Genomic DNA, 14572 nt, shown 5'->3' on the forward strand with positions numbered 1-14572 from the left:
CTAGAATGTACCCTCTTTCTACTCCGTGTATTTCCCCAAAAATAGGTTTGGGGAAATTAGGGCACTTTTCCCCTGAAATTCTGCTTCAAATCACCAAATCTTGAGTTTGTCTATGGCGGAGTACCCAAAATAAGCCATAATTTTCGGACATGCCCATATAAATCACAGGCTGTACCACGGAAGCTTAGTGGAATTGTTTACCCTCGCACTTCAAAATGAAGTAGAATGTTTGGGCTCTTCAGTGATGTATAACTTGCTTTGATTGGTCAGAGAGAAATTAGGGCACTTTTCTTGTCAAATCAAAGAATGTTTTACAAAACTGCTTGTGACTTTGCTAAAGCGTGCGAGCTTTTGTGCTGTCCATTGTACACAATTCCCCTAATGCTTACGGACAACGGACGAGTGTGCGTAAACAAACAATTGTGTTTGTGCTGTGAAACAAAGGCGGGAGAGTTCAAGTTATTCACAATTTTCGCTGGATATCATGCCTTTTGAATCGTCTTTCGTCCACATTATAACAGATTAGTCTAATCTGACAATCCTGCAGAGTGTATTACCACTTCTTTCAGAGCTAAATATTGCCAATTTCAAGGATCATCATGCGTATTAATGTGAGAGCGTTAGACTGCATTGTGACGCGTCGTTATTTAATTTACATTCTTTATTCATATTTTTCATAAAAAAACACAGGTAATGAGCCGGATTGGGTTAAAATTCTCACTTACAGCTTTGTAGAAGTCTGAGTCAACAGTATCACACAGTACTTCAAGACGTATTAGTATATACAAACGATTTCTTGAGCCTGCACCGTTTCAGGCTCTGTTCTGGATACGGCGGTTATAGAAACTCATTCTTTTTTGTTGTTTATTTTAGCATTATTTACTAATCTCTTTTCTAACTTACAGGTAGCGGATTTCTTTGCAGGCCAAATTCGGAAATGTACTGTTGATTATTACTTATACATTTTCTCATGTTGTGACAGTTCTATTGGTTCTCATTTTAAAGTGAGCCAAAACCTAAGAACATTCTCACTTATAATTTCCAAAGAGTATTATGCAGGCACGCAAACTCATTTTAGTTGTATTTCATTTACATGTAATGGGTAAGAGGGTATGAGAGAGAATTAAAAGTGCTGAGCTATGAAGTAAAATGGTAAAGTAAAAAGTTTGTCAGATAGTATTACAAAAGCCTGAATATTGCAAGAGCTCCGGAGTAAAAACAGTCAGTGAAAAACCCTATGTATGATAGCATTGTGAGAGCGTTAGACTGCATTGTGACGCATCGTTATTTAATTTACATTCTTTATTGATATATTTTCATAAATATCTCAGGTAATGAGTCGGATTGGATTACAATTCTCACAGCTTTGTAGAAGTCTGAGTCAACGGTATCACACAGTACTTCAAGACGTATTATAGTACAAACGATTTCTTGAGCCTGCACCGTTTCAGGCTCTGTTCTGGATACGGCGGTAGAAACTCATTCTTTTTTGTTGTTTATTTTATCATTATTTACTAATCTCTTTTCTAACTTACAGGTAGCGGATTTCTTTGCTGGCCAAATTCGGAAATGTACTGTTGATTATTACTTATACATTTTCTCATGTTGTGACAGTTCTATTGGTTCTCATTTTAAAGTGAGCAAAAACCTAAGAACATTTTCACTTATAATTTCCAAAGAGTATTATGCAGGCACGCAAACTCATTTTAGTTGTATTTCATTTAAATGTAATGGGTAAGAGGGTATGAGAGAGAATGGAAAGTGCTGAGCTATGAAGTAAAATGGTAAAGTAAAAAGTTTGTCAGATAGTATTACAAAAGAAACTCATTCTTTTTTGTTTGTTTATTTTATCATTATTTACTTATCTCTCTTCTAACTTAAAGGTAGTGGATCTCTTTGCAGCCCAAATTCGAAAATGCTTACAGACAGCTAGTAACCAAATATGCTACTATAATTTAATAAATAAGAAATAACCATTCCAGTATGTATCTTAGTGTGCACAGTAAGACAGATCAAATCAAATACGAAAACATCTGAGCACTAAGCCTGAGGTCTGAATTTGCACTCAACTTCTTCCAATGGCTAACGGATGTTTAATTTTTGAATTTCACTGACCTCCAAATTTCACAAAGAAAACCTTCTTAGCATGATGGTTAATATAACATTTGACTGATATTGGAGATGTTTGCGAATCGGATCTACTACCTTTAATATTATTAAATCTAAAATGATTATTTGAAAGTTCGGAAATGCAGTTGTCCTGCCACAAGGAGGCAAAATATAAATGGTTCACATTTACAATTCATTTTGTTTTAAAATTTTTCTTATTCATTTTCGTCTTTGACAAACTCGCATACCAGGCTTCAGGCCTGCTAACGCGGGTATACAATAGAAAAAAATAAAAGTTAAAACAACACCAGGAAAATCACTATTCTCAATTTTGCGGCGCGCTACGCGCGTAGAGTCTCGAACACAATTAAACTTTGCAACTTCCTGGCAAAATGAGTTTTTACTATTTCCTAGATGAAATACCGTAACGCGATTGCATGCAACAGACAAAAATACAAATTTCCTCGAGACTTTAAAACGTCATTAAAACAGTCAAAATTCACAATTTGCGGCGCGCTTCGCGCGCAAATTCTTACACAACTTTTGTAGTTCGGTCGTCCAAAGAATATATATATATATATATATATATATATATATATAATTGTGTGTGTGTGTGTGTGTGTCATTATTGGTATTGGTACCGAAGGTCCGTTTTTTTAGTGACCGCACCCCCCCCCCCCCCCCCCTTGAAAAATCCTGGCTACGGGCCTGATTTCTAGAAAGGGAGAGTAAACTGGCATCACGATCGATGCAGAGAGATCTGAAAACATTGCATGAGAAAAACAACAAGGGCGAAGGGGGGGGGGGAATAGAAAGAGTGAAATTGCTTTAGGAGTGAATCCTGGTCACTTGCTAAATAATTATCATTAAACAATGAGGGGGAACGAGAATAAAAAAGGACGGAGAGTGAAAGGATGACAGAAAGAAAGAGAAAGAGAGAGGAGAGCGGTAGATCAGAAAGGGAAATGTAGTGGGCGAGAGAGAGGTAATAGCCTTTCAACGTGAATGAGTGAGAGAACATTTGAAGGCCCTTTATGATTTGTTAAGCAGACGGGTCATATACGGTATCGGGATATTCCCAAAAACTGAAAAACGTAGACAAAAATTCGCTTTAATTGCTTGCTTTTATTGAAAGAGTGTAAACAGTAATCATCAAATGCAATCTCAAAGGATCACGTTGCTATATCAAATGACTCCATTTCATATTTCTTTCTCTTTAGACTGTTAGAAAATTACCAGGAATATCTTCGTTCTATTTGAACAGGGAATTATATAATAATAGGCAATGAACGTTGTCATTCGGTACTGTATAGCTTTATTGACGGTTTCATCAGGGAGGTTCAAGAGCTGGCGTTCCAACTGGATTCTATTCAAACAACCGTTACATTTCTATGAATGGACAGCAATACTTTGCTCGCTGATATCCTCAAATTAACTGTCATTATTCCTTATTATAAAACAAAACAAAAAGCAATCCCGTCCAGAAGTATGTGCAAAAGTGTAAAATCAGAGCTGTATATATGTTTACTTGAAAGTGTTAGAAACTGTACCCTTCTGAAGAAAAAAGAACGGATTTTATCACTTTTGTACTTAATTCCCTAAGGGGGGAAAACACCTTCTCATATAAACTTCTAATTGATTTCTCATTGAACAATCAATGTGTCATAGCCAAGTGGAGCATTCTTTTCCGTTTATCTTTGCTCGATTTCTACCAGGATTTCTATTCGCCCAGTCCCGTGTCTTCAACATTATACATCTCTCATCTTTTATAAGTAAAAGAGAATGGCTGGTCATTATGCAATGAGACATGAATCAATTGTCTTCCACGAGGCAGATCGAATTTGGCACATACTTCAAATATTTTCGAATGGAGGCTTGAATTTGGGTTCAAATCAAATGTAGAGAGTTGTAGTTCCATCTCTTGAATCTTTTTGGTGTCATGCAAGAACGCTTTCATTTTACTGGGACTCCGTAAATGAGCAGGTTCTGCTATCTGTCATAGATCTCACTTAATGTACGTTCTTGTATAGTCCATGGGGTCAAGAAGCTGGTGAAAAATGGCCTTCTCTACCGTGTCTAGGTGGTCAGAATTGTGGGTCAGACAAATTTCCAAATCCAAGAAGGTCTTTATGTGTTTGGTGACAATTACATCATATTTGAGCAATTTCATTCACCTCAGAATCAAATTTCAGTTTACTCGGGTTGTAAAGGTGGTTAACATTTCCTTGATCTCCTTTTAAGCCCCGTTCCACTATCACGATCTGGACCCCGATCTGTCCCAATCTAGCAGATCGGGAGAGAGCGGCAAAAGCGTACGGGGATCGGAAGCATCGTAGCAGCAGCGTGTGGAGGTCGGGGTTGGAGCGGGCATTTTTTTCAGATCGGGAAGAAATTTTGAACCTGTTCAAAATTTCTTCCCGATCTCCCCTATCAAAATTGACCTATTTTTAATCGTACGGCAATCGGGGAGAGCGTAGTGACAGCGTAAACGCAGCGGGGAGAGCGTAACAAGGTTTTTTCTGAGTGTAGTAACATTGGCACATGAACGTTAAGAAAACTTACACAAAAATGTCTGCCAGAAGAAGATCAAGGAGATCGAGAGGCAGAACTGTTGAGGAGGAGGATGGCATTGTCGCTGCACCTGTCAGGGCAGAATATGAAGAAGAAGGAGCTCAAATTTTCGAAGAAGGAGAAGAGATGAAGAAAAAGAAGAGAAGAAAGCAGCAAAGCAGCTACCCAAAGAGAGACTGCACGTGATGCTTAAAGAGGAGGAAGAGGACTTAGCAGAATTTTGAAGAATATGAAATCATCTACAACTGGAGGAAGACGGACTATAAAAGCAAGGACATAAAGAAAATGCCTTCGAAAAGTCAGCACGTCTTTGTTTATAACAATGCATTGCTGCAAAAGGACCGGGAGTTGAGGAGCCTTTTCGAGGTCCATAGTATATTTCTTCGGTTCTGCATGCTAATAAGTTGACTGACTGCAGATCGACATTCAAATCGGGGTACATCGGGGCACATCGGGCACTTTTTAGCTCTCTGAACCGGGTGACAGCGTGATAAGATCGTATAGATCGTTCAGAGCGTAGATACAGCGTGCATCAATCGGATAACATCGGCAACATCGCACTGACAGCGTAGCTACATCGTTCTAAAGCGTAGCTGCAGCGGCAGAGATCGTAATGCCTCATTCCCGATCATCGTAGTAAGAGCGTAGCAAGCACGTGTATGTCGTAACTGCAGCGTGCTTAGAGCGTTCTAACATCGTACTGTGTCCAGATCGGCTCAGGTTTTACTCGATCCTTCCCGATCTGAGAAAATTGTCAAATCGTAGCGAGAACGGCATAGTGGAACAGGGGCTTTACATCACATAGTATCATAATATGATATTATGTGATGTAAAGAAGATCAAGGAAATTTTAAAAAAAATCAGTGTAACATTGTAATAAAGAACGCACTGTGAACTGAAATATTATTTCAGCTCACAGTGATGCGTTCCCTTATTACAATGTTACACTGATTTAGTGTGCAATGTATACGTAAATTTGTACAAGCCCATTTCTGTTCGAAATGAAATGAATGACATGACATGAAATGAAATGAAAAGACTTTAGAAAGGCAAAGAGCTGCGATGGTGTTAGGCTTGAAGGAAGATGAATGCAGATATCACTCTGACCTCACAATTACAAACGTAAACAGATGCACACATACAAACACAAACACTCACACACATTCTATAAAAAGTACATGCAAAGAGAAGAAGAAAAAGAAGAAGAAGAAGCTGGTGAGTCTCTAAATTCCATTTTACACTTTCACGGATCGCTTTACGGATCATCATGGATCGAAATTCGAGGTGTTCCAGCGTGCAACATCACGATTTTCTTCTCAATGCCGGTGTGGATACAATCTCAACAGGGTGTCTACACTGACAAGTACGACGTCTACACGGGCGGACAAGGTAGCAACGCGGATAACAAAGGAGACATATCATAAGGAGGTAAAAAAGACATCAAGGAAGAGCACGAATTTAACTGGGTCCCTTCACGGTCTTTACACGGATATTTACGTTGTTTTCACCGCCATCTCCAAAATATATTCAGAGCCAAGTTATGTGTGGACAACCGTTATTAAAGAAAGTATACAGAAAATTCCACAAAAATTCAATTTTCATGAAAATTACACATTCCATCAACTTGATACTGACATAATATTATTATGTTAAAGGTGGCAATATATTTCCCTGCTTTCTGAAAGCGGTTAGTCAAGTGCTCTTTCATAATGCTAGAAAAGTGAATTTTTGTGGAATTTTCTTTATATATTCTTTATATCGTTGTCCATACATACGTCATATTCTCTAGTAGTCTCCTCCTCCAGCGGTTCCAGCACCAAAACTTAAAAAAAAAAAATCATAACTTTTGGATCGATCGTCCGATTTTCCTCAAACTTTCACTGATGTGTTGTACTAATGTTGCTGCTTTCACTCAATCCACATTGCTCTTTGGGTTGGTTCCCTTTAACATTTTCCACGGACATGTCGGTACGCCAAGGATCATGCGGGATGACTTCACCAGTGTTCACGGAGTCAACATGGTCATGCCAGAAACAGCGCGAATGATCCCGGAACGACGATTCGTGATGATCCGTGTTCCGATGCATGAAAGTGTAAAAAGGGGCTTTACATTGCTTGCATCATAAGTGCATACAAACATGTGCACATGCATGTACACTTAGATTGCCTTAACTGTGAATATAAATTATTATATATATATATATTTTTGATATCCATACAAACACACAAAAACATATCTTCTTTCAAGCGTATACATTGTATGTATAGTATCATCCGATACATCCGATAACATCCGATACATCAGATAACAATAATTCCCTTAATTTCCTGCATTTAATGTATTCATATGGTTTTATGTCGATTATCAATAAACCCACCAGGATAAATTCACACTCATCAACTCAGATTAATAATATATTTTCGAATGTGTATAATAATACAATATGTTCTGAAGTTTCTGATCATTTACCAATATTTTCAATTTGTGAATGTAAATTGGGTCGTAATGAATTACGTGATAAAATATGGTATTATAAAGAGTCAAAACGTAATGTGGAATTATTGAAACAGAATTTATTTTTAGAGGAATGGACAGATATTTATAGTATTAACAATGTTAATTTTGCATATAAATGTTTTAATGATAAATTGTATTATTATGAAAATAATATTCCTTTATGTAGAATAAAAAGTAACCGAAGTAAACCAAGAAATCCTTGGATTACAAAAGGTATTTTGAAATCCACAAACACTCGTAATTTTTTGTATAAGTTACATATTCGTAACCCAACTGAATTTAATTTGAATATGTATAAAGTTTATCGAAATGAATTGACAAAATTGATTCGTTTATCCCGCAGATTATATTTTCCTGATAGAATGAAAAAGGTTTCTTCGAATATTAATGCAACATGGAAAATTATTAAAGAGGTCCTAGGTAAAAAGCCTGATTCTCCGCCAACGGATGATATCACACTAAACGGCATTAAAATAAATGATCCCAATATGTATGCTAATTCATTTAACTCATTTTTCGTTAACATCGGTCCGGAACTTGCTACTAAAATTAGCAATACTTCTGCTCATTTTACACATTATCTTTTTGACCAAAATCAAGAGTCTATTTATTTTAATCCAACAAGTCCCAGTGAAATCATTAGTATCACTAAATCTTTAAGTTTAATCTTTAAGTTAATCCTGTTCATAAAAAAGATGATCCTCATGAAATTAGTAATTATCGTCTTATTTCTTTGTTGCCTAGTATATCCAAAATTTTAGACAAAAAATTGTTTATAATAGACTTCTTAAATTTATCAATAAGTATGATTTACTTATTCCCAATCAATATGGTTTCAGAAAAAAATTATTCAACTGATTTAGCACTAATACGAATTTATGATAAAATTACGAGTGCTTTTGCAAACAAAGAACATGTTGCAGGTATATTTTGTGATTTGAGTGATGCATTCGATACTCTTGATCATTCTATTTTACTCACCAAACTTAGTCATTATGGTATTCGAGGACAAGCACTTTTATGGCTTAAAGATTATCTAACTAATAGAAGACAATATGTTACTTTTAACGGTTGTGAATCTGACCCCCTTTTAATTAAATGTGGTGTTCCTCAAGGCTCAATTCTGGGCCCACTATTATTCCTTTTTTATGTTAATGATATCATAAATACATCCTCTCTTCTCTCTTTTGTTCTATTTGCTGATGATACGAATATATCTTATTCTCATAAAGATCTTAAGATTTTTAATGGTACTTTAAATATTGACATTAGTAAAGTATCAAATTGGTTTAAGTCTAAGAAACTTTTTTTGAATATAAAAAAGACTCACTTCATTTATTTCAAACTTCATTCTCATAATGAAGATACGTTGATACATATTAACATTGATGATATCCCATTAGAAAAGAAAACGAATTCAAAATTTCTAGGAGTATACATAGATGAAAGTTTGACTTGGAATGAGCATTTACATTATGTTACAACGTGTATTTCTAGAAATATAGGGATAATTTCCAAGCTGACGTTCTTTCTTCCTCGTTCAACTTTATTTCTATTATATAATTCCTTAATTCTCCCATATATGAAGAGCTCAGTTGCAAAAGTACTACATCCATTTTCCATCAAAATCCACTTTTTGGTCTTGATGTACTCATTTTTAGGACCTCTTTACATCTATACTAACAAAAAGCTGAATTTCCAACCAGAAAGTGTTTAAAAATTACATTTAAAAATCAATTCGGTTGCAAAAGGTACTACATCCATTTCAGTTGGGTTGCAAAAGGTACTACATCCACTCCAATGACATCATCGGGAAATTGACCAATCAGAGAGCAGCATTGGCTTGACCCTCTTCCATTGTCTACTGACTTTAATCTGTAAACAATAGAAGTTGGCTTTTGGCTTTCTGGCTTTCTGTTAAAATCACCACCCAAATCTGACCAATATCTTGAAAATCTCATCACATTTCGATCTAGCAATGTAGGAAATTGAAGAAGAATTGATTGATAAAACAAACCATCCCAGGTGAATTAAAAGCAGTCGACAAGAGTTAAGGAGAAACGGCGGGGAAACTGGAGAAATTACGCGACTCTCATGTAGTCCCATGTATTGCATTTACTGTTAGTTACCGGTACCGTGCGTTACTGCTAGGGTGTTGAGTTTGAGCCATTGTCCCCAGAATAAAGTAGGGCCTACAGACACTGTGTAGGTATGGTCTATTTCTTACATAAATAGCTTCACAGCTAATAAGTTTTTGACAACTAGTCTGAAAGCAAAGTTACTTTGTTATGTATACAATGGCATGAAATTCTGACATCCCTATCAACAGTGCTTTACCTGTGGGTATGCTGTGCTATTCTATACGTGCATGATGTCAAGTACCAGGTCTTAAAAGTACAAAATGTGTACATAGTGACATACAACTTTGAACACTATATTTATATTCATTCTTGTAAATGACACCTTTTACTAATATACAATGTCACAAAGGTAATACCAAATGTGCGTTTAGTACAGGTGGTCATATTACTCATCGACGGTCTTCATTTTCATCAGCTATTAGATTATCAGATTTCTCTTACTTCATAAAGAACATACAAGAATGCAATTCATGTAATGAATTTGATTACAGTGTTGAGAGAATACAGAACATTCAGATGCTGCTTTTCCACCTTTTCCCTCAGAAGTTACATTGAAAAAAATGAAGAAAAGATAATCATGACGCAAATCTCTCGTTTGAAGAGGCTACACCCCAGTAAATAATGCCAGTGCATATCTTGGCAATCAATGACTTAAAGTCAAAGATATAAAACACCTGTTTCTTGACCCTGGCCTAATCTAAGCATCAGTCATCGCCACAGCGCCACAGGAGGGGGGGGGGGGGCACCGCGAGAGAAGGAGATTGTTTTGGTTTTGGCATGGGCCATGTAGCTCCATGGTGCGTGTGTGTGTGTACGTGTGTGTGTGTGAGTGTAGACGTTCAGCGTATGCAGACAGAGCATGCCTGTACTGTAGTGACCGGAACTATTGTCATTCCATTTTGCTCTCCCCTTCTCCCTCCCCCATCTCTCCCCCCTCTCCCTCCCTCTCTCTCTCTCGCTCTCCCCCCCTCTCTCTCTCTCTCTCTCTCTCTCTCCCTCTCTCTCTCTTTCTCACTAGTTACGTTCAGACGGGAGCCCTTAACCTCGAAGTTAGGAAACTTCGAGGTTAGAGCTTGTAGTTAGGGACCGTGAAGACGCACTCGTAGTTAGCAAACCTCGAGGTTTGCTCGAAGTTTCGAGCCACGAGAAATCTTATGGTTAGCGCTCTAACCACGAGCCGCGGGGGGTCCCCACTCGTAGTTAAGCACCGTGTGGACACAAAACACAACGAACTCGAAGTTAAGAGTGACCTCGCCGTAAACTCCGGCCCCCACAATTTCCCTCTGCTTCCGGGTCAACCTCCCAAACGTACACCACAAATACACCACACGTGAAAAACCTATGACGCATGACACAACAACATCATCTTTTCTTCCCATGCGCTTGATCTCTGAAACTGAACACGTCGAACTCGCTATCAAACTGTATTCTATATTCTTCTCCGACGCTAAAAAAAATGTTTTCGACGAATATCTTCATAAAGGCATAAAGTCATCAGTGCAGTGCTATCTCTGCATACCATGACAGAGAAAAAGAGTACCCGTAAGCGAGTCCGACAGGGTTCGACTAAAGAATAAATAGACGCCTTGTTAGCAGTGTGGGCTGAAGCTTCCGGTTTTGTGGTTTTAACATCGAGTAGGACCCACTCGTTATAGTTACGGGGGGCAGAAGCTTAACCTCGAAGTTTCGTAACCTCGAGGTTAAGATTCGTCGTGTGGACACACGTCGTAGTTAGGGGGGAAGAGCGAAACCTCGAGGTTTCCTAACCTCGAGGTTAGGGCCTGCCGTCTGAACGTAACTACTGATCCAGTCAGCAGGCTGATTGTAACCAGGGAGGTAGTCTCACCTCCCCGTTGTAACTCACTGCCAAATAGCACCTTGTCAGCACCGGCAAACTGGCAATGCTCTCCTTCTTATTCCTGTATTTTCGTTATTTACGGGTCGATTTTTTTCGTTCGAAATGTAAAATGGATGACCATAGAATTTCTCAATAGAATATAAAATTGAAAACTTTAGAAAGGATAGAGAAAATTGAGTTCACTTTGAATGGTCTGCCACAGGCAGATATCCTTATCATGCTCTTACGTAATACGACAGCTGCTTTCTCAATGATCCAGTCAGCAGGCTGATTGTAACCAGGGAGGTAGTCTCACCTCCCCGTTGTAACTCACTGCCAAATAGCACCTTGTCAGCACCGGCAAACTAGCAATGCTCTCCTTCTTATTCCTGTATTTTCGTTATTTACGGGTCAATTTTTTTCATTCGAAATGTAAAATGGATGACCATAGAATTTCTCAATAGAATATAAAATTGAAAACTTTAGAAAGGATAGAGAAAATCGAGTTCACTTTGAATGGTCTGCCACAGGCAGATATCCTTATCATGCTCTTACGTAATACGACAGCTGCTGGAGTCATCAAACCCTGGCTTGGCCTCCAGGTTTGTCACGCTTGAGCAGAAAGTTTATTTGCAATGGACAAGTCCTTCGACTCCCAACTCCCAAACGACAAATATACGCACCCCACTTTGGGTATGCCCCAGTTGGGGACTCGCCTCAAACGAGGGATTGACGGCATGTGAATACATTATTCTTGAGACACGTGAAGGGAGAATTCACAGAGAGAAAAATAGCAAAAAATGTAATACATAGAGGAAAAAGATAAGAAATCATGAAATAAAGCTGGTGAGAGAAAAACAAAAGGAGAAAAGGGAAGAGAGAAATCATCTGGTAAGATATTGAGACCCCTCCCCATCTATAACCGTTCACGCATAATGGATCCCCCATGCTTTGTTCATTCAAAATATTAGTCGGCAAGGGAGAAGTGGGGCATTAGCGATGCACATTGGTTTGTTATTCTTGATGCTAAATAGGGCCGGGCATTGTCAGTTACCTAGGCCCCCTTGACCTTGTATCTCATCCCCATCAACACCATTGCTGAAGAAATATAAATCCGCGAAACATGTCATAACATCACACTGAATATATCTATGGCATGCGAAATTTCGGTTTCAAAAGGTACTATATCCACTTTCGTTTGCAAAAGGTACTATATCCACAAAAATATAAATATGTTTAATTCATGAAAAATAAATGAAAGGACCTGGATTTTCTTAGAGAGTGGTTTTAGTGTTGTATAATCTATCAGTATAATAGGGGGAAATATCATTCCAGTCCGAGCTTCCTAAATATGATAATTAAAAAATCACGTTTTTCTCAGAACTTGAAATTATGGATGTAGTACCTTTTGAAACCGAACTCTTCTTATAAGTTATTGCAATGTTGTATGGGGTACTTGCGGACTCTACCAAAATGAATTCTATATTCAAATTACAAAAGAAAGTTATACGTATTTGTACAGGATCACATTTTCTGGCTCATACTGATTCTTTATTTCATGAGCTTAAAACATTGAAGGTTTTTTAATTTGAATATTATTCAAGTACGAGTAATTATGTTTAAATATATACATGATCAACTTCCATCATCGTTTGATAACATGTTTAGGTTCAATACTTCTGTCCATTCGTACCCTACTCGTATATGTAGAAATTTCCACCTTTTGAATCCCAAATTATTAGTGACACATAAATCTATAAGACATTCGGGTCCGGATTGTCATCTTTATGAGGCCTCCATCCAAATATTTATAGTATAGATTGTCATCTTATTGTCAATCTCTATTTTCTTCCTTCAACTGCATCTTGCGCTCTCACCTGCAACTGCACTGCACTCACCTGATCACCTTCCTCCAAGAGAGTTATGTCGTTGGATAGTCATTTTATGAGGCCTCCATCCATTTCAAGCTTAATCGCTTATGATGGTGGTCTCCTGCATTCAATGATCTCTGTTGTTTACTGAAAAATACTGTATATCTTATTTTATGTTTCTGTGTATCTACATTGCTCAATGCACTCACCTATGTGTATCTATTTATGTACTGTTATCGATTTATTTCACTGCACTTGTTATTCTTTGTCTTTGTACTTTTTAAAGTTTGCATTCAAATTGCATCTGATTGAATGCAGAAATAATAGCAAACAAACAAATACCACGGAACGAACAAAGTAGCGCCCTGGATATTTTTTTTTTCTGAACTAATATGATTGCGTATGAGGTCATGCACATAAGCATGCATAAAGAAATTCACCAAACCTGCACCTTTTCGATTCGATGCAAAATAAAGAAGAATAGGGAATTGTTACGGTAGAGCTCACATAATAAACACCAGACCTAAAGCTTTTTTTTAGATCTAGCATCAAATACCACAAAATATCTGCGTTCCCTCTCTTCCCATGTCACATGACTGATGTTCGAGTGTTTTGATTGGTCAATTATAGCTGATGCGCCGTTAACGCCAAACAATTCACGTAGCAGTAAATACGGCAACCTCTTTATAGGTAGAAGATTATATAAATCATGAACACAGTAATTTCTGTCGTATTCTCCAGTACAGGAACGTGTTCATGCTAGTGTAACGGCAGTCACGCAGATCTCACAGCAGAGTTTCATCCTTTTTCATTATTGTATTAAGGTGAGTGCATCATTGTTCTCTTACTACTTAAGTCGACACAGCTCTAATAGGCATTAGGTCCCTATCACTGTATTCCTCGTGAAGTAAAACATTACACCTCGAGCATTTTGTTAATCATTTCCAATTGTAGAATTACATTTGCAGTCTAAAAGCGATTCCCCAAATCCCTGTTGCTGTAGTAGTAGTAGTAGTAGTAGTAGTAGTAGTTGTTGTTGTTGTTGTTGTTGTTGTTGTTGTTGTTGTTGCTGTGGTTGTTGTTGTTTTGTACCAAACCTCTTTTTCGAGAATTATTAGGAGAGGGGTATAACACACTCCAGCAGTACAAGGATTTGTGTGCCCCTGCTTCTGAACTAGCTGAAACTAGCATGATTGATTTCATAGTGTTCTAGTTTCAAAATTCATCTGACGATCTGCTACAGCCAAATATGTTATACAAGATCTGCAGTTCTCTAGAATTTGTTTCAGTCACTATCAATCTGAATATCTAACTACTAATAATATATCCGCTATGACTACCACAATTACTGCTACCAGCGAACTGGTAATCATAACTTTGGTAATGATTAATGTAATACATGTACTATAATTTCTCGTTATCCGTTTGTTTCTACTTACTCCACTTCCTTCCAAGTTCAGTTCTGTTTTTTTCAAATCAGGACTATCGATGCTACTTCAATTGCAACCTCTTCCAGTCATATACT

This window comes from Diadema antillarum, unplaced genomic scaffold (assembly GCF_040938485.1).
Source record: "Diadema antillarum isolate AM-2024a unplaced genomic scaffold, OU_Dant_1.0 seq00000386_RagTag, whole genome shotgun sequence".
Lineage (NCBI taxonomy): Eukaryota > Metazoa > Echinodermata > Echinoidea > Diadematoida > Diadematidae > Diadema > Diadema antillarum.